Source organism: Dendrobates tinctorius, unplaced genomic scaffold (genome assembly GCF_039654945.1).
Source record: "Dendrobates tinctorius isolate UK_male_01 unplaced genomic scaffold, ASM3965494v1 ptg000064l, whole genome shotgun sequence".
NCBI lineage: Eukaryota > Metazoa > Chordata > Amphibia > Anura > Dendrobatidae > Dendrobates > Dendrobates tinctorius.
In genome coordinates this window covers 33,737,613-33,759,891 of record NW_027361732.1, presented here as the reverse complement: position 1 = coordinate 33,759,891, position 22,279 = coordinate 33,737,613, and positions in this window count along the sequence as shown.

Here is a 22,279-nt window from a genome sequence, read left to right as displayed (position 1 = left end):
AGGAGCCGCGGCTCCTGTATACCTGATGTTTACATTAGAAACCAGTGTCGAGAATCACTGGTCCTGATCTCTGGAGGGGCTGTCTTGTGACATCTCACCTGCGATCAGCCTAACGATGTCCCAGCGGTCCCATCATGTCGGATCGTTGGTGGGATCGCCGGGACATCGTTATGTGTAACGGGGCCTTAAGACACTGTTTGAATAAAATGAAGAACTTGGCTTTGCATCTCATTTATTTAGCTATCAATCACCAGCATTACATAAGCAACATGACTGGTTTTAGAGAAACTGGCAAGGAGTTCTTGTTTGACTACCTGGTTTTTTAGAAAAAAATAGTTTTCACATCCTTGTTTGGTCAGTCTTTTGCATTAATATTTTTAAGCTAAAATAAGGAATGAAACCTACACACAAAAATTTAAAAGGAAAGATTTTCAACTTGTCCAAGCTTTGAACCTACTTCTGCTTTCTGATTGTATGTTATTTTTTGGTTATCCATGCTACATTCACATGCCAATGGTATGCTTTCATATAGCATTTGTTTTTCAAACGCGCTATTTTATAATGTTCAATTTCCTCCTTAGAGGGCAGCCGGTCAGTAATACTGTTCTTTAATTTTAATGCAATACCAATGATATATTGATTCAGTATTATTCCTAATACATTTACATTTCATTCAGTGAGAAAAACTTTGAAAAAGCATATAGTATTTCACAAGAATGCTCAGTAGTGATTTTAAAAGTAGAGATGAGCGACTTTGCCTTTTTTAGGGTCGAGTCGGGTTTCATGAAACCCGACTTTCTCAAAAGTCGGGTCGAACGAAATTGGCCGACTATAGGGAAAAGTCTGAGGCCGACTGAAACACGAAACCCAATGCAAGTCAATGGGGAAGCAAAGTCGGCAGGGAGTGGAGGACAGTAAACACACCTACAGTGCCCATTTCAATGCCAAACACATCAATTCTTATTACTGAAGCTTGTCAACCTTAATTTACTTTATAATAATAGTTACACACTGAAAACTGGGGGTTATTTGGATAAAGTTGTGGGGGGTAGGGCTGGCTCCAGGTTTTCATGTGCCCTCGGCCAAAGAGCACCCCTTTAACACATACCACAACTCATCATGCTCCGATACAGCACAAAAATATAGGTATAGTTCAATGACAAATACTTCACTGCTTACATGACATGACTGATCTATTTTAAATTCTACAATAGCTCAAAAAAGGACAGTATATTACTCCATACAGTATTAAGGCCACCACATTGTGCGCCATGCAGAATAATGAGCCCCATATATTTCTCCATACAGAATAATTGGTCACATATAATGTTCTATACAGTATATGATGAGCTCCACATAATGCTACAGTATATGATGGTCCCCATGGACGATGCTCCAGTGTGTTATGGGCCCAAATAATGCTCCATATATAATGGGTCCAATTTGTAATGCTCCAGTGCATAATGTGCCCCATAGATGCTGCTCCAGTGTCTGATCTGCCCCATTTAGAATGCTCCAGTATATGATGGGCCTCATAGATGATGCTCCAGTGTCAGATGTCCCGCATTTGGAATGCTCCAGTATGTGATGGGCCCCATAGATGTTGCTCCAGTGTCTGATATGCCCCATTTATAATGCTCCAGTATATGATGGGCCTCATGGATGATGCTCCAGTGTCAGATGTCCCCCATTTTGAATGCTCCAGTATATGATGGGCCCCATTTTTAATTAACCCAGGCATGGTATGTAAAAAGAGCTCCATGGAGTTATCTGAAGTGTGTGCTGCCGCATGCTTCCCTTTTGGTGTGGGTGAAGGACACAAGGAAAGTGGTTGCTCCTGACCAGAAGTATGCACTTACGACTCAGTGCTTGCATTTTTTTAAACTTCAGAAGAGGAGGTAATAGAGCTGGAGGATGTTTCAGTAAAATAAGCCAAAAACAGTTCCTGACGCTCCGGCTTTCAAAGCAGTCTACCTACTTGCAGAAAACGGAGCCTTACAGGCCTTCCAGAGCTACACCATGACACAGGCTTGACATCTCCTGCCTTAGCTGCTATTGTGTTTTTGGCACTACCAGCAGATGCACCACCACCATCAGTACCAGGTGGCCCCCCACACCCACATCCGCGTCCTCTTCCACCATACTTTCTCATGTCCGTGATACCAGCCGGTACACGGTAGTGTGTGAGGATTGTACACCGATATACGCTGTCTGTATGGAAAATTGTAAATCTCCATCGATTTTTATAGGGACTGACACACGCTGTCTCTGTCTAGTTTTCAGTCAAACAGCAGATATACAAAACTGTTTGAAAAGCGGACAGCACTCTAAGGTGTAGGTCTGGAAAAACGGACAAACTCCTCGGCTTTTTCTTCCAGAGTCACACACAGATAGCTTCTATTTGTCCGTGATACCAGTCGGTACACGGTAGTGTGTGAGGAGCGTACACCACTATACAGTCTGTTAAAAAAAATGAATGCTCAGTAACTCACCAGGACAAAATAATAAAAGTTGGAGTGCTTTGAAAAAAGCAATTTGAACACCAGTGTGCACACAGCAATGCAGCTAGCAGGTAGCCTTACAATGCAGCCTAATCACCACCAGCGCTGCTGCACAAAAGCAAAAATCCTCCCCTTTCACTGCACACTAAAATTTAGCACCCAGAGAGCAGTCTATCTTCATGCCGAATATTCTCTTTTTTCTTGCACCCCACTACTAACCTCTGGGCTTAATGTTAGCGGACATTACACAGTTGACATCAACCCCAGAATATTACCCCGAATATCAGTGCAACAGGGCAATCGGGAAGAGCTGGACCTGCCTTTCTTTGGGCTGCTGCATGCTGTATTTTTGATAACCAGCCAGACAAAACTGATAGCTGTCGGTTGCAACTCTCAGCTGTCAGTGTTAGCAAGGCTGGTTATCAAGAATAGAGGGGTCACTATGCCATTTATTTTACAATTATTTCAATAAATAATTTAAAAAATTGTGGATTTCCCATATTTTTGACAAACAGCCAAGCAAAAGCAGACAGTTGTGGGCTGGTATCCTCAGGCTGCAAAGGGTCCAAGATATTGCCCCACAAATCCTAAAAATAAAAACTTGCAGCTATCAAAGAAAAGGAACATCTATTTGATGTGCCAATTCTTGCACTTTGCACAGGTCTTCCCACTTTCTTTGTGTTGGTGACAAGTGGTATTCATATCTGTGAGGTTGATGTCACCTTTGCATCATCCGGTGACAACCAGCCGACAATTAATCCTATAGTTGTATTGTAAATAAACACACAGCCAGAATAAATTCTTTAATTTAAAATAAAAAAACACACTTTTACTTTTTTATTTGAAAATAACAAACACAGTTATACTCACCTAACGTCCTTTACAGTGAAGGCATCATTGTTATTAGTGGCAGCAGTCCTAGGCTGATAGAAGTAGTAGTCCCATCAGCCGACGCCAGTGACCAGAGCTAAACTTTTTACCTTTGGTCACAGCTGCAGGCTCATGGTGTCATTTGACAGCATGAGAACCACAGCACTCTGTCGAGTGGTATTAATCTTACCACCAATCAGAGCTGCCGGTGTTTCTAGTGCTGTTATGTAGATGACAGCATGAGAAGCACCCAGTGTTCAGGGTGCCACACTCAAACAGTAACATGACTTCCTGGTGAAGTCCATGTTCGGGGTCCATTCTCGAACGATAGGTGTTTGGTATGGACCCTGAACTTTACTATTCGGATTCGCCAATAATCTCTTGACGTCTTCTGGAGTATACATATTGCCACCCCTTTCAAACACGCCAGCCCTGATTTGTACTTTGTTTCCATAACTACTGGAGAGATGCTTTTGGCCACTTCCTTAATCTACTGTGCATGCCTAGCATCTTTGCCAACGCACAAAGTTTGGACACCACCCTCACGATGATGTGTGAACTGCACCTTCGAATTGCATTAATCATGTTTGTCACACCTATGACCCTTTCAGACCTCAGTTCTATTTAAAATTACTCACTCCACTGATATAGAAAGCCTGCTTTCTATTCACAGAGGTGGATACAAGTTTCTTCGGCCAGCTTGAAAAATATGTTCGATTCCTCATGACTAGTGTTGAGCGATACCATCCGACATTCAGAAATATCGGATCGGATTGGATCGGCCTGATACCCCAAAAAGTATCGGTATTGCCGATTCCGATATCGGATGACCCATTCAAGTCAATGGGACTGAAATATCGGAATTAAAAAAACGCTTTCTTGCCTTTTACATCCTGTTCGGGAGGGGGGAAGAGTGTGGGCAGTGCGTGGGTGGACACTGTGCGTGTCTGTGTGTGCAGGCGGGGTCTGTGTGGGCCTCTCAGGGGTCTGTGCCGACTGTTGGGGGCCTGTCCTGGCTGCCGTGGGCCTGTGCCGGCTGCCGGTGGTCTGTACGGGCCTCTCGGGGGCCTGTGCCGGCTGTCGGTGGTCTGTGCCAGCTGCCGGGGGCCTGTGCCGGCTGCCGGTGGGCTGTGCGGACCTGCCGGGGGTCTTGTGTGTGCAGGCATTGTTAGATGGGACTACAAGTCCCATCGGGAGATGCCTGCTACAATGACAGTGATTGACACATTAGCCAATGATGGGACGTTAGTAGTCCCATCATCCGGCTAATGTCTTGAATGTAAAAAAAAAACAAAAAAAAACAAAACATACTACATACATACTACATACATACTACATATATACTACATTCATACAACATACATACATACTACATACTACATATGTGCTACATATATACTACATTCATACAACATACATATATACTACATACATGCTACATATATACTACATTCATACAACATACATACATACAACATACTACATACATGCTGCATATATACTACATTCATGCAGCATACATACATACTACATACTGCATACATGCTACATATATACTACATTCATACAGCATACATACATGCTACATACTACATACATGCTACATATATACTACATTCATACAACATACATACATACTGCATACTACATGCATGCTACATATATACTACATTCATACAACATGCATACTACATTCTACATACATGCTACATATATACTACATTCATACAACATACATGCTACATATATACTACATTCATACAGCATACATACATACTACAAACTACATACATGCTACATATATAATACATTCATACAACATACATACATACTACATACGTGCTGCATATACACTACATTCATACAACATACATACAACATACATACATGCTACATATATACTACATTCATACAACATACATACATACTACATACTACATACATGCTACATATATACTACATTCATACAACATACATATATACTACATACATATTACATATATACTACATTCATACAACATACATACATACATACATACTACATACATGCTTCATTTATACTACATTCATACAACATACATACATAGTATGGCAAAAGCTGTGTGGGAACTTTCTCACACAGCAATGCCAAAAGTGAGACTAGGGACTATATTTTTACAGTGGCGGAGGAATATAGTGCGGAAGGATACCTACCTCCCGTCATTGGATTATTGAAGCCCCTAGAGAGCGGTCGCATCAGCTGATGCTGCTGTTCTCCATGGGAGATCGGCGTGGGACCCTCGTGGATTTCTGCGGATCAGAAGTAGATGGCTTGTTTGTTATTTTCTAATTTTTTATAGATGACACTGGCTTCGGGGCTCAAAGTGACAAGTGATGGTGAGTATGTACTCTATGTTATATGTACTGTATGTCTATGTATGTATTGTATGAATGTTTGAATGTATTGTATGCAGTATGTATGTAGTATGTATGCAGTATGTAGTATGTATGTATGTATGTTGTATGTCTGTAGCATGTTGTATGTATGTAGTATGTACTATGTATGTTGTATGAATGTAGTATATATGAAGCATGTATGTAGTATGAATGTAGTATATATGTAGTATGTATGTAGTATTTATGTATGTTGTGTGAATGTAGTATATATGAAGCATGTATGTAGTATGTAGTATGTATGTATGTTGTATGAATATAGTATATATGTAGCATGTATGTAGTATGTATGTATGTTGAATGAATGTAGTATATATGTAGCATGTATGTAGTATGTATGTAGTATGAATGTAGTATATATGTAGTATGTATGTAGTATATATGTATGTTGTATGAATGTAGTATATATGTAATATGTATGTAGTATGTATGTATGTTGTATAAATGTAGTATATATGTAGTATGTATGTAGTATATATGTATGGTGTATGAATGTAGTATATATGTAGTATGTATGTAGTATATATGTATGTTGTATGAATGTAGTATATACAGTCATATGTTAAAGTTTGGGCACCCCTATTAATGTTAACCTTTTTTCTTTATAACAATTTTGATTTTTGCAACAGCTATTTCAGTTTCATATATCTAATAACTGATGGACTCAGTTATATTTCTGGATTCAAATGAGGTTTATTGTACTAACAGAAAATGTGCAATCTGCATTTTATCAAAATTTGACAGGTGCAAATGAATGGGCACCTCAACATAAAAGTGACATTAATATTTCGTAGATCCTCCTTTTGCAAAAATAACAGCCTCTAGTTGCTTCCTGTAGCTATTAATGAGTTCCTGGATCCTGGATGAAGGTATTTGGCACAATTCCTGTTTACATAACAATTCCAGTTCAGTTAAGTTTGATGGTCGCCGAGCATGGACAGCCCGCTTCAAATCATCCCACAGATGTTCAATGATATTCAGGTCTGGGGACTGGGATGGCCATTCCAGAACATTGTAATTGTTCCTCTGCATGAATGCCTGAGTAGATTTGGAGCAGTGTTTTGGATCATTGTCTTGCTGAAATATCCATCCCCTGCGTAACTTCAACTTCGTCACTGATTCTTGCACATTATTGTCAAGAATCTGCTGATACTGAGTTGAATCCATACGACCCTCAACTTTAACAAGATTCCCGGTGCTGGCATGGGCCACACAGCCCCAAAGCAAGATGGAACCTCCACCAAATTTTACTGTGGGTAGCAAGTGTTTTTCTTGGAATGCTGTGTTTTTTAGCCTCCATGCATAATGCCTTTTTGTATGACCAAACAACTCAATCTTTGTTTCATTAGTCCACAGGACCTTCTTCCAAAATGTAACTGGCTTGTCCAAATGTGCTTTTGCATACCTCAGGCGACTCTGTTTGTGGCGAGCTTGCAGAAACGGCTTCTTTCGCATCACTCTCCCATACAACTTCTCCTTGTGCAAAGTGCGCTGTATTGTTGACAGATGCACAGTGACACCATCTGCAGCAAGATGATGCTGCAGGTCTTTGGAGGTGGTCTGTGGATTGTCCTTGACTGTTCTCACCATTCTTCTCCTCTGCCTTTCTGATATTTTTCTTGGCCTGCCACTTCTGGGCTTAACAAGAACTGTACCTGTGTTCTTCCATTTCCTTACTACGTTCCTCACAGTGGAAACTGACAGGTTAAATCTCTAAGACAACTTTTTGTATCCTTCCCCTGAAAAGCTATGTTGAATAATCTTTGTTTTCAGATCATTTGAGAGTTGTTTTGAGGAGCCCATGATGCCACTCTTCATAGGAGAATCAAATAGGAGAACTACTTGCAAGTGGCCACCTTAAATACCTTTTCTCATGATTTGATACACCTGGCTATGAAGTTCAAAGCTCAATGAGGTTACAAAACCAATTTAGTGCTTCAGGAAGTCAGTAAAAAGTAGTTAGGAGTGTTCAAATCAAGAAAATGATAAGGGTACCCATACTTTTGCACCAGTCAAATTTTGTTAAAATGCAGATTGCACATTTTCTGTTAGTACAATAAACCTCATTTGAATCCAGAAATATAACTGAGTCCATCAGTTATTAGATATATGAAACTGAAACAGCTGTTGAAAAAACCAAAATTGTTATAAAGAAAAAAGGTTAACATTAATAGGGGTGCCCAAACTTTAACATATGACTGTATGTAGCATGTAGGTAGTATGTATGCATGTTGTATGAATGTAGTATATATGTAGCATGTATGTAGTATGTAGTATGTATGTAGTATGTATGTATGTTGTATGAATGTAATATATATGTTGTATGTTTTTTTTTTCTTTTTTTTACATTCAACACATTAGCCGGATCATGGGGCTACTACTGTCCCATCATTGGCTAATGTGTCAATCACTGTCATTGTAGCAGACATCGCCCGATGGGACTTGTAGTCCCATTAGACGATGCCTGCATACACACAAGACCCCCGGCAGGCCCGCACAGACCACCGGCAGCCGGCACAGGCCCCCGGCATCCGGCACAGACCCCCAAGAGGCCCGTACAGACCGCCGGCAGCCGGCACAGGCACCCGACAGGCCTGTACAGACCCCCGAGAGGCCCGTACAGACCACCGGCAGCCGGCACAGGCCCCCGAAAGGCCCATACAGACCACCGGCAGCCGGCACAGGCCCCTGACAGGCCTGTACAGACCCCCGAGAGGCCCATACAGACCACCGGCAGCCTAAACAGACCCCCGACAGTCGGCACAGACCCCCGCAGTCGGTACAGACCGCGCATCATGATGCGCACAGACTGCGCATCATGATGACATCATTTCAGCAGCCAATCACAGCCACAACAGTGGCTCATTGCATTATGGGGACTTCCGATTCCGGTATCCGATATTGAAAAAATATCGGTATTCGGTATCAGAATTTCGATACAGCGAATATCGGACGATACCCGATATTTGCAGTATTGGAATGCTCAACACTACTGATGACTTCAGTCTCTTGGCTGTTAGACAGCTGCAGCACATTCAAAGATTACCTGTTTGTTAGGCAATCCCAACATGATTTGCGGCTGTCGAACAGCTGCGAGACATGCAGGCGCAGGAACTCTAACATATTTTTCAAGAGCACCAAAGTCACTCGGTTAGCACACGAGCATGCTTGGATAACATCTTATCAAGAGACATTTGCTAATTACTAATTTGTTTTTTCACTGACAACTAGTGATGAGTGAGTATATTTGTTACTATTCGCTTTTCGCACATATATGAAGTAAGTAGAAATAGTACTTCTAAATAAATAAAGTGCAGAATGCTAAACAATTAGACTGAAAAATGGATGCCAAAGAGATTATATAGATGATTAGACCGAACACTGCTGTTTTTTTTATTTCTGGTATCTCCTGATGAGAAAAATTAGTTATGAGTGAGTATATTCATTACTATTCAAAATTCGCACAGATAGTACAGTATTCGGGTTACTCGTTAGATTGCGAGTATTTGTGTACTCGCTTCACTATATTCAAATGTCCCGCCCTGTAGCTTTGGCACCTCCTTTGCAGGCACTAAACATGCTGGGCTTCTTAACCAATCACAGTAATGCCGCAAACATCTTGGTTATGGCATTACTGTGGTTGGCTGGCCGCCCAGCATCAAAGGTTTTATTTAAGTACTGCCACTGCCATTTTGCGCACATTGCATCTACAAGCATAGGGAAAGATCACTCAACTGCTAGGGAGAGTTTTTAGGTCTCTTGATAACACAAAAGCCCTTTTCATGGCTACTGCAGTATATACTAAGTTGGTGTAGAGTAGGGAGAGAGGGATACTCGAGAAGTGATAGTTTAAAGGAGCAAGTTAGTAGCTCCATAATACCACCAAAAAATAGCTCTTTTCAGCTCTGAAGACAAACAACAAAGTCACAGTACAGGGAGGGAGAGATTGTATATTAGGTAGGGAGAGGTTAAAATGTTCTTCCCGTGTCCATCTTAAAATAGCATTTGTTAGAGGCAAAGCAATATTTTTCCAGCACACAGAGTACTAGCATTTTGCTCTGCCTTTTTTTTTTCCCCAATGTTTTTGGGCTAGTGCCCTAGGCAAAACAGTAGTCCAAACATTTCCTACAGCCTACTACCAAGCACGCACTAGGCCATTTTCCTTGCTGTTTATGTGGTCACAGCCTGCCTTCTGATATCTAAATTAGTCCACTGAAAAAGGTGATTAATGCCCTACACAAAGCAGTTATCCCAAAAATTCCTATGCCCTGCTACCAAGCTCGCACCAGGCCATTTTCCCCACTGTTTTTGTGGTCACAACATGTCTTCTGCTGTCCTCATTAGTCCACTTAAAAAGGCATTTAGTGTCCTATGCAAAGCAGTAGTCCAAACATTTCCTACTGCCTGTTACCAAGCACGCACCAGGCCATTTTCCTCGCTGTTTTTGTGGTCACAGCCTGCTTTCTACTGTCCACATTAGTCCACTGAAAAAGGAGTTTAGTGCCCTATGCAAAGCAGTAGTCCAAACATTATCAGATCTTTGGCAAGTTTTAAAAAACAGACCAATCCGTGGCTCTCCCCGCTGTACCTTGAACCCGGCCTGGTCATCTGCCATAATGGAGTAACTTGGTGGTGTCTTTAAATGTCAGCAAGCTGGAACATGTGCCATGCATGGCTCACATGCCAAACATAGTTGTTCAGAATTTTCTGAAAAGCTACCCTGCCTTGCCATACCTACTTGAGAAGTTTTGACATATTAGTGCTCATTTCCTCCATTCCTCTACTGCTTTTGCTGGTCTTAGAACGCTGCAAAAGCACTTGAATTTGCCAAATCCCCTGCCCACGTGGTGTAACTCAACCTATCATATGTTGGCAAGGATTAGTGAGCAGCAAAGAGCAGTAGCTGAGTACCAGCTTCAAAATGCCGGCCAGACTTAGTCATCCAGCACACATAGAAACTGTTGAGTGGGTGTGGATCGCTGACATTTGTGAGGTTCTTAAAAACTTTAACTACTGCACCAATCTCGTGAGTGGTTATCAGGCTGTTATCAGCGTAACCATCCTGCTTCTGTGTCTCTTGAAACAATCACTGCATAATCTCAAAGAGGAAGCTTTGAGTGCCCAGCATGTTGGTATAGAGCCAGATTTAACAATGGATTATACTACCCAGCCCTCCAATATTCTGAGGTAACATTTGGTGATAAGGAGGATGAGGAGGGAGATGAATTGCTTTTCTGTGCTACCAAGAGGACTCCTAATGATACAGAGAGGACACCCAACTCAAGTTTCATGTCTGTGCAGCCTGGATGGGCTGTGTCATGTGGACCCGTCCTGTGTGACATGGCTTGCAGGCCGGTAACTAAAACAACAGAATGCGGTAACACTCCACAACACACTTCCACTAGATGTTTTTTGGTGGCCATCCGTACACGCTCGTTCACACACAGGTCCGGACAGGAACGTTTATTGCCACTTGTTCGTTTGTCACCACTTGGAGAACTCTTTCTGGGATTGACAACAGAGGCGTCCCCCTGTGTCACCACACTCACACCCCTGCATCTCACCAAGGGGTACACCACCCTCCAACCCCTTCCACCACGAGGTCTGCACCTCCCAGGGTTGGCCAATGGCGAGGGTTGAGACTTGCCCCTACTCTCCTGCAGCACATCTGCTGCCCTCACCGGAGAGGAATGGGTCCGTTGAAGAGAGATGGCAGAGACAGTAGTTCCTAGGCAGCAGCCCTCACACGAGTGCCCCCAGCTGGCTACTTCCCTCGCCTGTCAATCTTTTACCTCCGGTACGCCGTCAGCCATGACCTCTGCTGACATGGTACTTTGGGAGGGCAAAATGGAGGAAATATATACTCCCTGGTCACCTCCCTCCAAGCGACCAGGGGAATGCGGCTTCTCAGATGGCACAGATAATTTGGCACGCAATAGGCAAGCCTTCAGGACATGACCAGTCTGCCCACAGTACAAACATGCCAACACTACTCCCCGAATCGTAGGCAGCTCCGTACACAAACTAGCTCCTCCTACTTGCATGGGTTCGTCAGGAGACTTGGCATGGCCTGGGCAAGCTCTCATAAAATGGCCAGGCTTCCCACAGGAAAAGCATACCCCCCACCACGACGAGCCGCAGACACCCCCTTTTTTGTAACCAAAACACCGGGCTGTCTGGGTTCCTCCATCCGCACTGGTTGGTCCACCTCCCTAGCGAGGACAACAGGGGCACATTTTGTATATGTCTTTCCCTAAGGCGTTTATCCCCCCGGATGGCAAGGGACATGGTGGCCTCCAGCGACCTGGGAGCGGCGTACTGCACCAGAGTATTCTGCATCTTTGCTGTTTACCCACTGCTCCGCAAACTGCTTTTTTAAAAGCAATCCCAATTTTTTTTTTGTCCTGCTGAGAAGAAAAAAAAACTGCTTCTGCTGCTAGCGATTTGGCCAGTACAACACACCAGTCACTGTGTGTGCAGTGCAAGGGGAGGCTATATAGTGGTGTATCAGTGGTGTTGGTTGTTGGGCTGCCTTTTAAGGCTTCCTGACAGGCTGGCATTGCTGTTTACCCACTGCTCTGCAAACTGCTTTTTTAAAAGCAATCCAATCTCCCTTATCCTCTAGTCACTTTTGTCACAGCTGTGCCATCGAGCCTGTGACATAGCGATCAGATATCAGTGGGCCTCACACAATCCAAAAGTGTCCAGTGTCCACAAGTGTGTGCAGAGATTCAAAATCTCCCTTATCCTCTAGTCACTTTTGTCACAGCTGTGCCATCGAGCCTGTGACATAGCGCTCAGATATCAGTGGGCCTCACACAATCCAAAAGTGTCCAGTGTCCACAAGTGTGTGCAGAAATTCAAAATCTCCCTTATCCTCTAGTCACTTTTGTCACAGCTGTGCCATCGAGCCTGTGACATAGCGCTCAGATATCAGTGGGCCTCACACAATCCAAAAGTGTCCAGTGTCCACAAGTGTGTGCAGAAATTCAAAATCTCCCTTATCCTCTAGTCACTTTTGTCACAGCTGTGCCATTGAGCCTGTCACATAGCGCTCAGATATCAGTGGGTCTCACACAATCCAAAAGTGTCCAGTGTCCACAAGTGTCTGCAGAAATTCAAAATCTCCCTTATCCTCTCGTTACTTTTGTCACAGCTGTGCCATCGAGCCTGTCACATAGCGCTCAGATATTCATTGGGCCTCACACAATCCAAAAGTGTCCAGTGTCCACAAGTGTGTGCAGAAATTCAAAATCGCCTTTATCCTCTAGTCACTTTGGTCACAGCTGTGCCATCGAGCCTGTCACATAGCGCTCAGATATTCATTGGGCCTCACACAATCCAAAAGTGTCCAGTGTCCACAAGTGTGTGCAGAAATTCAAAATCTCCTTTATCCTCTAGTCACTTTGGTCACAGCTGTGCCATCGAGCCTGTCACATAGCGCTCAGATATCAGTGGGCCTCACACAATCCAAAAGTGTCCAGTGTCCACAAGTGTGTGCAGAAATTCAAAATCTCCCTTATCCTCTAGTCACTTTTGTCACAGGTGTGCCATCGAGCCTGTCACATAGCGCTCAGATATCAGTGGGCCTCACACAATCCAAAAGTGTCCAGTGTCCACAAGTGTCTGCAGAAATTCAAAATCTCCCTTATCCTCTCGTCACTTTTGTCACAGCTGTGCCATCGAGCCTGTCACATAGCGCTCAGATATCAGTGGGCCTCACACAATCCAAAAGTGTCCAGTGTCCACAAGTGTCTGCAGAAATTCAAAATCTCGCCTGTCCTATAGACACCTTGTACCTTGTTTTACATTACTATATAGTTTGTTGGATTTTGTCTACATTTCTACCAAAAATGAGGAAAGCTGGTGGAAGAGGCCGTGGAATTGGGCAGGGGTTGGCAGCTGGTAATGATGGTGTTGGTGGTGGATCTGATGGTAGTGGCAAGAGCAAAATAGGACCGAATGCAGGAGGTGTTGAGCCTGCGTCATCGTCTGGCTACATAAGGCCTCGAACGCTTAGTTTTCTAGGAGTTGGCAAACCGCTTTTAAAGCCAGAGCATCAGGAAAAAGTTTTGTCTTACATTGCTGACTCAGCCTCCAGCTCTATCGCCTCCTCTTCTTCAGTTGTAAAAAGTAAAAGCACTGAGTCGTCATTGGAGGCTCATGTTCATGAACCACACCTTTCCTTGTGTCCTTCACCCCAATCAAGATTGAAGGATGACGCAGGCCATACTACTGATTACTCCATGGAGCTGTTTTCACATACCATGCCTGGATTATCAAGTGAAATGGTGAATTACCCAGGCCAAGATGAATCTGACATGGAGTGCACTGATGCACAGCTGCTGATAGATGATTCTGTTGGTACATTCACTCAGAGCACTACATTGTCCTCGCAGTGTACAGAGCCAGATTCTGACCCTGATGAGACTCAGGTGCCCCTTCCCGCACACTATACCACCATACACGGTGACACAGAGGAAGGTGCACATGACATAGAAGAGGAGGTGATGAATGACCCAGTTGTTGAACCAGATTGGCATCCATTGGGGGAAGAGGGTGCTGCTTCCAATAGCTCAGATGAGGAGCATCCACAGCAGACATCGACATCGCAATAGCTGTTATCTGGCAGGCCCGGAGCACTCCAAAGACAGGTTCCAAACATCAAAAGAGTTACTGGACAGCTTGTCCAGAGGGTCAAAAGATCACAGCGTGCTAGGCCGCAAAATGTCTGCCAAAGTAGGAAGAGTGCAGTGTGGCACTTTTTTGACCAAAATCCTCATGATCAGGCCAAGGTTATCTGTAAGAAGTGCGCAAAGACCTTTAGCCGAGGGAAAAATCTGAAAAATTTGAATACCAGTTGCATGCTTAGACATTTAACCAGCATGCACTTGCAAGCGTGGACACAACACCAAACCTCAAGTGCCACATGTGCAACTGATCACAACGAAGGTAGTCAGCAACGCTACATTGTTTCCCCCACTGTAAGCCCACCGGTTAGCACAGCAGCAAATGTTGAGGTGTCGTTGCAAGGCCACAGCAGTCAGGGAATCCCATTGCTATATCAACGAAAGACTGAATCTAGGCCATCAGAAAGAACACCAACTCCATCACCATCATCAACCCTCTCTCAGTCCGCCCTGTCCACCGCTACTTCCACCATATGCAGCTCTCAAGTCCAGCTCACCCTCCCAGACACTATGAGTAGGTCAAGAAAGTACTCAGTCTCTCATCCGCGTACACTGGGTTTGAACGCCCACATTGCCAAACTAATCTTGTTTGAGATGATGCCCTTTCGGTTGGTGGAAAACACAGCTTACCGCGAACTCATGGCCTATGCAGTACCACGCTATGACCTACCCACTTCTTCTCTCGCAAAGCCATCCCAGCCCTCCACCATCATGTGAAAGACCGCATTGTCCATGCACTCAAGCAGTCAGTGAGCGGAAAGGTGCACCTCACAACTGATGCATGGTCCAGTCGGCATGGCCAGGGCCGTTACGTGTCCATAACTGCGTACTGGGTTAATGTGGTGGATGTAGGGTCCACAGGGGACAGCGGTGGTGGGACAGTGCTGCCTAGCCCACGGTATAGGAAACAGTTGGCTGTAGGCGTTCGACCCTCCTCCTCCGCCTCCTCCAGAAGCGAAAGCTCGTCCACAGAGCGCAGTCGTACGAGCACTCCATCTGCAGCTGCCACTGTTGCACACAATGTGTCCCCCTATCGAGCAGCTAGTGGAAAGCGTCAGCAGGCTGTGTTGCAGATGATGTGTTTGGGCAACAGACACAACGCCGAGGTGCTGGCCGAGTACTTGAAGCGACAAACTGAGTCATGGCTGGGCAGTGTACATCTTGAGGCAGGCAAGGTAGTTAGTGATAACGGCCGTAATTTTGTGGCAGCCATAGCCCTTTCAAAACTCAGCCACATACCTTGCTTGGCTCACACCTTGAACCTGGTGGTGCAGTGCTTCCTCAAAAATTATCCGGAGTTAACAGCCCTGCTCCAGAAGGTGCGAAGACTGTGCGCGCACATCCGCCGGTCGCCTGTACGCTCTGTTCGTATGCAGAAGCTGCAGCGATTGCTCCACCTTCCCAACCACCGCCTCATTATCGACATTGCAACAAGGTGGAACTCCACCCTGCACATGGTGGAGCGGCTGTGCGAGCAGATGCAGGCCATAATGCATTTGTGGGAGGATACACGGCCAGGCACTATGAGAGCAGACATGGAGTTGACAGGTGTGCAGTGGTCAAAGCTGAAAGACCTCTGTAAAGTCCTTCAGTGTTTTGAGGAATGCACATGGCTGGTAAGCGCAGACGACGCCATCCTAAGCATGAGCATCCCACTTATGCGTCTGCTCATGCAAACTTTGACGCACCTTAAGGAGCAGGCGTCTGCAGCCAATGTTGATGAGGAGGAAGAGGAGGAGGGAATCCTTGATGACATTCAGCCATTGTCTGCTCATGGACCTCTCCTGGACGAGGTGGAGGAAGAAGAGGAGGAGGAGGAGGATGATGGGGATGATTACTTAGGGGAGGAGGATGCATCTCGTGGGGCAAGTGAAAATGTTGGCGTGGCAAGGTCTGGTACAGGGTTTGTGCGTGACTGGAGGGATGTGGATTTGCCAGAAAGTGCTCCTCCACCCAGCACTCGCAGTGCATCATTGACACCGGGAACATTGGTCCACATGTCAGATTATGCCTTGCAGATGCTAAAAAGGGACCCACGCATTGCCAAAATGATGAACGATGACGACTACTGGTTGGCCAGCATCCTGGATCCACGCTATAAAGGCAAATTACAAAACATCATGCCACAGGAGAACCTTGACCTAATATTGGCTAATAAACAAGCAACTCTGGTAAATCGGTTGCTTGAGGCATTCCCAGCACACAGCAGCGGTGATGGTTCTCACACGAGCCGTACGGACCAGGGGCAGCTTGGCAGAGGTGTTCGTGGTGCACACAGCAGAAGTGGCGTTGGAGACAGGGGTTTCATGACAATGTTGTGGACTACTTTTCCTCCCATATCGATGTTCTCCCACACAGGTCATTCCCCTTTGACTATTGGGCCGCTAAACTGGACACTTGGCCTGAATTGGCCCAATATGCCTTACAGGAGCTCGCTTGCCCAGCTGCAAGTGTGCTATCGGAAAGAGTCTTCAGTGCAGCTGGATCAATCCTGACAGAAAAAAGGACCCGTCTGTCAACCCAAAATGTGGATGATCTAACCTTCATTAAAATGAACCATGCATGGGTTTCCAAGGATTTTGTCCCACCTTCCCATGATTTCACATAGGGTGACAGAAAAATGGCTTGCTTTGGTCCACCTCTTCCTGGGACTTCACCTATTTCACCTTTTGCATCAGCTGAATGTCCAACATCAACATATGCCACTTTCTAAAACTCCCTAACTGTGCTGCCTCCCCCCCCCCATGGCCGGGGTCACCACCTAGCGCACGACACCTTGCGAGTGCCGTTGCCCTGGACAGGTGGGTAGGCCGACTCTTGGGTGCGGGCACTGGCACAGGGTCCCTCATAGTGCAATCAAGTGTCTCTGATGGTGGTGGTGCACACCCGCCGTCAGACACACCGCCGTACTATGAGGGGCCCAGTGCCAGTACCGACGCCCACGAGTGGGCCCCCCTTGCTTGGGCAGGGCCCCAGCATTTGCAATCTTTACCTCTCCCTGCTCCTATGCTGTGTAATCTGGGCCGTCAAATCCATACTGTGCCTGACACCGTCTGAGCCTGCCTCCTGATTTACAGACATATATTTTGAATGGGTACGCTATCCATACATGTTATCCGGGGATACGGTACCCTTTCTAACCTTTGTGCAATCACGTGCAATCCATACTGGGCCTAACACCGTCTGAGCCTGCCTCCTGATGTATAGACATATATTTTGAATGTGTACGCTATCCGTACATGTTATCCAGGGATACGGTACCCTTTCTAACCTTTGTGCAATCACGTGCAATCCATACTAGGCCTAACACCGTCTGAGCCTGCCTCCTGATGTATAGACATATATTTTGAATGTGTACGCTATCCATACATGTTATCCGGGGATACGGTACCCTTTCTAACCTTTGTGCAATCACGTGCAATCCATACTGGGCCTAACACCGTCTGAGCCTGCCTCCTGATGTATAGACACATATTTTGAATGTGTACGCTATCCATACATGTTATCTGGGGATACGGTACCCTTTCTAACCCTTGTGCAATCACGTGCAATCCATACTGGGCCTAACACCGTCTGAGCCTGCCTCCTGATGTATAGACATATATTTTGAATGTGTACGCTATCCATACATGTTATCCGGGGATATGGTACCCTTTCTAACCTTTGTGCAATCACGTGCAATCCATACTGGGCCTAACACCGTCTGAGCCTGCCTCCTGATGTACAGACATATATTTTGAATGTGTACGCTATCCATACATGTTATCCAGGGATACGGTACCCTTTCTAACCTTTGTGCAATCACGTGCAATCCATACTGGGCCTAACACCGTCTGAGCCTGCCTCCTGATGTATAGACATATATTTTGAATGTGTACGCTATCCATACATGTTATCCGGGGATACGGTACCCTTTCTAACCTTTGTGCAATCACGTGCAATCAATACTGGGCCTAACACCGTCTGAGCCTGCCTCCTGATGTACAGACATATATTTTGAATGTGTACGCTATCCATACATGTTATCCAGGGATACGGTACCCTTTCTAACCTTTGTGCAATCACGTGCAATCCATACTGGGCCTAACACCATCTGAGCCTGCCTCCTGATGTATAGACATATATTTTGAATGTGTACGCTATCCATACATGCTATCCGGGGATACGGTACCCTTTCTAACCTTTGTGCAATCACGTGCAATCCATACTGGGCCTAACACCGTCTGAGCCTGCCTCCTGATGTATAGACATATATTTTGAATGTGTACGCTATCCATACATGTTATCCGTGGATACGGTACCCTTTCTAACCTTTGTGCAATCACGTGCAATCCATACTGGGCGTGAGAACGGCTGGCGAGCTGTTAAGCAAGCTGCAGCACCTGTGGTTTGCACACGTAAGTTTTTCATTTTTTCAGGAATGACGGTTAGGCCTAATTCCGGAACTGCGGTTGACCTGCACTTACTGGGAAATCATTGTTCGCGGGTAATAATTGTCATCAGTGATCCCCATCACTAACGTTGTTCAGCGGGTTATCTGCACCTGTAAGCGACAAACGCTGGCCTTTTCAGTGTAGCGCACATGCAGCCACGGACATGTAATGGCATGACACACCAGTTATTGGCCAATCTCATGTGCCAGAGCCTCACGTGTCCCTCTAGTAAGCCGGACTCGGACCGCGGCGCATGACAAATTTAACCGTAGGCTCCACTCCTGGTGGTGCCCTTCTGGACATTCCTTTAAGGTTCAGCTTTGCAACCATACTGCCCACGTAAAACAAACACTTTGCCTTCATGAACGCTGTTTGGAGGGTCATGACTCGTGGGAATAACGCCGCCCAATCAGTTAACCTGCTAGAGAGATCGTACGTTGCTCCCAAGCATGACATCACACTCCCTAGGAAGAAGGTAATGCCACTGTGGCGACCGTATTCCTGGGGGCGACACAAGTGCACTGATGCCCAGCCACTGCTCGATGAATCTGCTGGTACATTGACCCAGACCACTACATTCCCCTCGCACGCTACTCGGCCTGAATCTGACCCTGATGAAACTCAGGTTACCCTTCCCATATACAGTTCCATCTTACACGGTGACAAAGAGGAAGCTGCAGATGAAAGTGCAGGTTAGGCCCACCCGCCATCAGACACACCACCGTACTATCAGGGGCCCTGTGCCAGTGCCGTCGCCAACGAGTGGGCCCCCCCCTGCTTGCTCAGGATCACAGCACTTGCAAAGTTGAAATACTGTGCAGTGAGATGGAAGATGGGGACGACGAGGAGTCCAGACAAGTACAGGGATTCCCTAGCGAGGAGACTTATTTGATTGTTTTCAATGTTGGGACTGCAATTTTTGGGGAGCACTATACTCTGGAGAATGATAGATGGTGCCCACCATACACTGGAACATTCCAAAGGTGGACATCAGACACTGGAGCAGCATTTACAGGGCCCATTATACACTAGAGCAGTAGAAATGGGGCCCATTATGTTTGGAGCATTATTTGGGCCCATAAGACAGTGGAGCTTCATCCATAGGGACCAACATATACTGTAGCATTATGTGGAGCTCATCATATACTGTTTCAAACATTATATGGGACCAATGATTCTGTATGGAGAAATAGATGGGCCTCGTCATGAGATGTAAAAAGTGAAGTATTTTTCATTGTACTATACCGCTATTTCTCTGCCGTATCGGAGCATGATGAGTTGTGGTATGTGTTAAAGGGGCGCTCTTTCGCCCAGGGCACATGAAAACCTGGAGCCAGCCCTACCCCCCCTCAACTTTAGCCAAATAACCCCCATTTTTCAGTGCGTAACTTGTATTATGAAGTTAATTAAGGTTGACAAGCTTAAGTAAGAAGAATTGATGCTTTTGGCATTCAAATCGGCACTGTAGGTGTGTTTCCTGTCCTCCTCTCACTGCCGACTTTTATTCCCCATTGACTTACATTGGGTTTCGTGTTTCGGGACGACTCCGACTTTTCCCTATAATCGGACGATCTTGCTCGACCCGACTTTTGGAAAAGTCGGGTTTCACGAAACGAAACGCAACCCTAAAAAAACAAAAGTCGCTCAACTCTAACCGCCAGAGTGACGCCATCAGGATCCCCATGCACAAGCGCCAAAGCCGCAAAGAACTCGTCCACGGACTCTAATGATGGAGAATCGTCCGGTAGGGGGAAGACCCAGGATTGGGGATCCCCTTTAAGAAGGGACATAATGATCCCCACCCGTTGCTCTTCACTCCCTGAAGAACGAGGGCGCAGCCTCAAATACAATTTACAGGCTTGCTGAAACACCAAGAATTGATCTCTCCCTCCAGAAAATCTGTCAGGGAGGGATATCTTGGGTTCTGGCTGAGCCTGTTCCTGGACCAAGCCCCCAGAGCTTACCAACATCCACAGCTGCCGCACCAACCCTCCGCACAGCAGCCCCCTGATCTCATTTGTAAGGGTCTGCAGCAATTGGGCAAAGAGCTGAACTGGGTCCATGGCTCAGCAGAAAAAAAAGTTGGTTGGTGATAAATGTCACGTGGACCCGTCCTGTGTGACATGGCTCGCAGACCGGTAACTAAAACAACAGGACGTGGCATGTGATACTGTCCTGTGTGACACGACTTGCAGGCTGGTAACTAAAACAACAAGACAAGGGGTAGGGAATCAATTACAAGAGTGGGCCCTGCGATAGGGAAAGGGGACGTGGAGACCTCCTGCACTCCCCTGAGTCAGTGTCACCTAACGCTCCTAACGTTCTCTATGCCAGTTCCACATCGGGCGCCGATCACGAACCTGTCGCCCTAGCACACCCTACACCTATCCCTTGCTAGAGAGCTGGGTGGCGCAGACACTGGCCCCACTGCTGTACTAATACACACTAAGGAGAAAACACAAATGGGGAAACACAACTTAGCTTTACTCTGTGGCACTTGCTCCTGGCAATAGAGTCCACCACCAGCATGCAGCTCTCCTCCTGAATCGCTGCCACCAAGCTCTGTCAGAGCTACCAGGAAATCCCCTATGACTCCTTTCACACCAGGGCACTAACTGAGCTGCCAGAACCTCTCTCTAGATCCTTCCTCCACCAAGGATTGTTGAAATGAACACTATCACCAACACTGATTGCAACACCTGTGACTCTTTTCTGGCAGAGCCAGCAATCACACCTGCATTATAATCATGTGCACTAAACAAAAGAAACTAGAGTGCAATGACGCTCACCACCACCGGGGGGAGACTAAGAACAAACAACACCACAGTGCAATAATCGTAATGGCCACAGGGGGCAAAAACACCTTAAGTACAGCTTAGGAGAAAAAAAAAGGTTACCTGTGCTTTATATCAGTCATGATCCAGCATGGATCATGACAGGCTGGAGAGGAGGAGGTGGAGGAGGAGTCTTGTAAGCATGAGGAGAGCATGGGTAATGTTCCTACTGTTGGGACACAAAACATTTGCCTTTTTGCAGCTTATTTCACATGGCATAATTTATGTGTAAATGTCTGTGTCAAGAACCCCACATGATTCACATTTTATCCAACAACCATTACTGGTTGGCCACATTTCTTGATCCACGATACAAGGAGAAATTTCCCTCTCTCCTATTACAGTCGCCAAAGAGTTTTACAATGGAATCATTCAAGAGGGCCATTGTAGATCAGTTGGTGAAAACATCACCCTCAGACAACGCTGTTGGCAGAGGTAGTGGCTGTATTCAAGACCATGGGATAATGGGGAGAGATGTGAACACCAGGTCCAACAGAGGTGGGGGAAAAATGTGCACA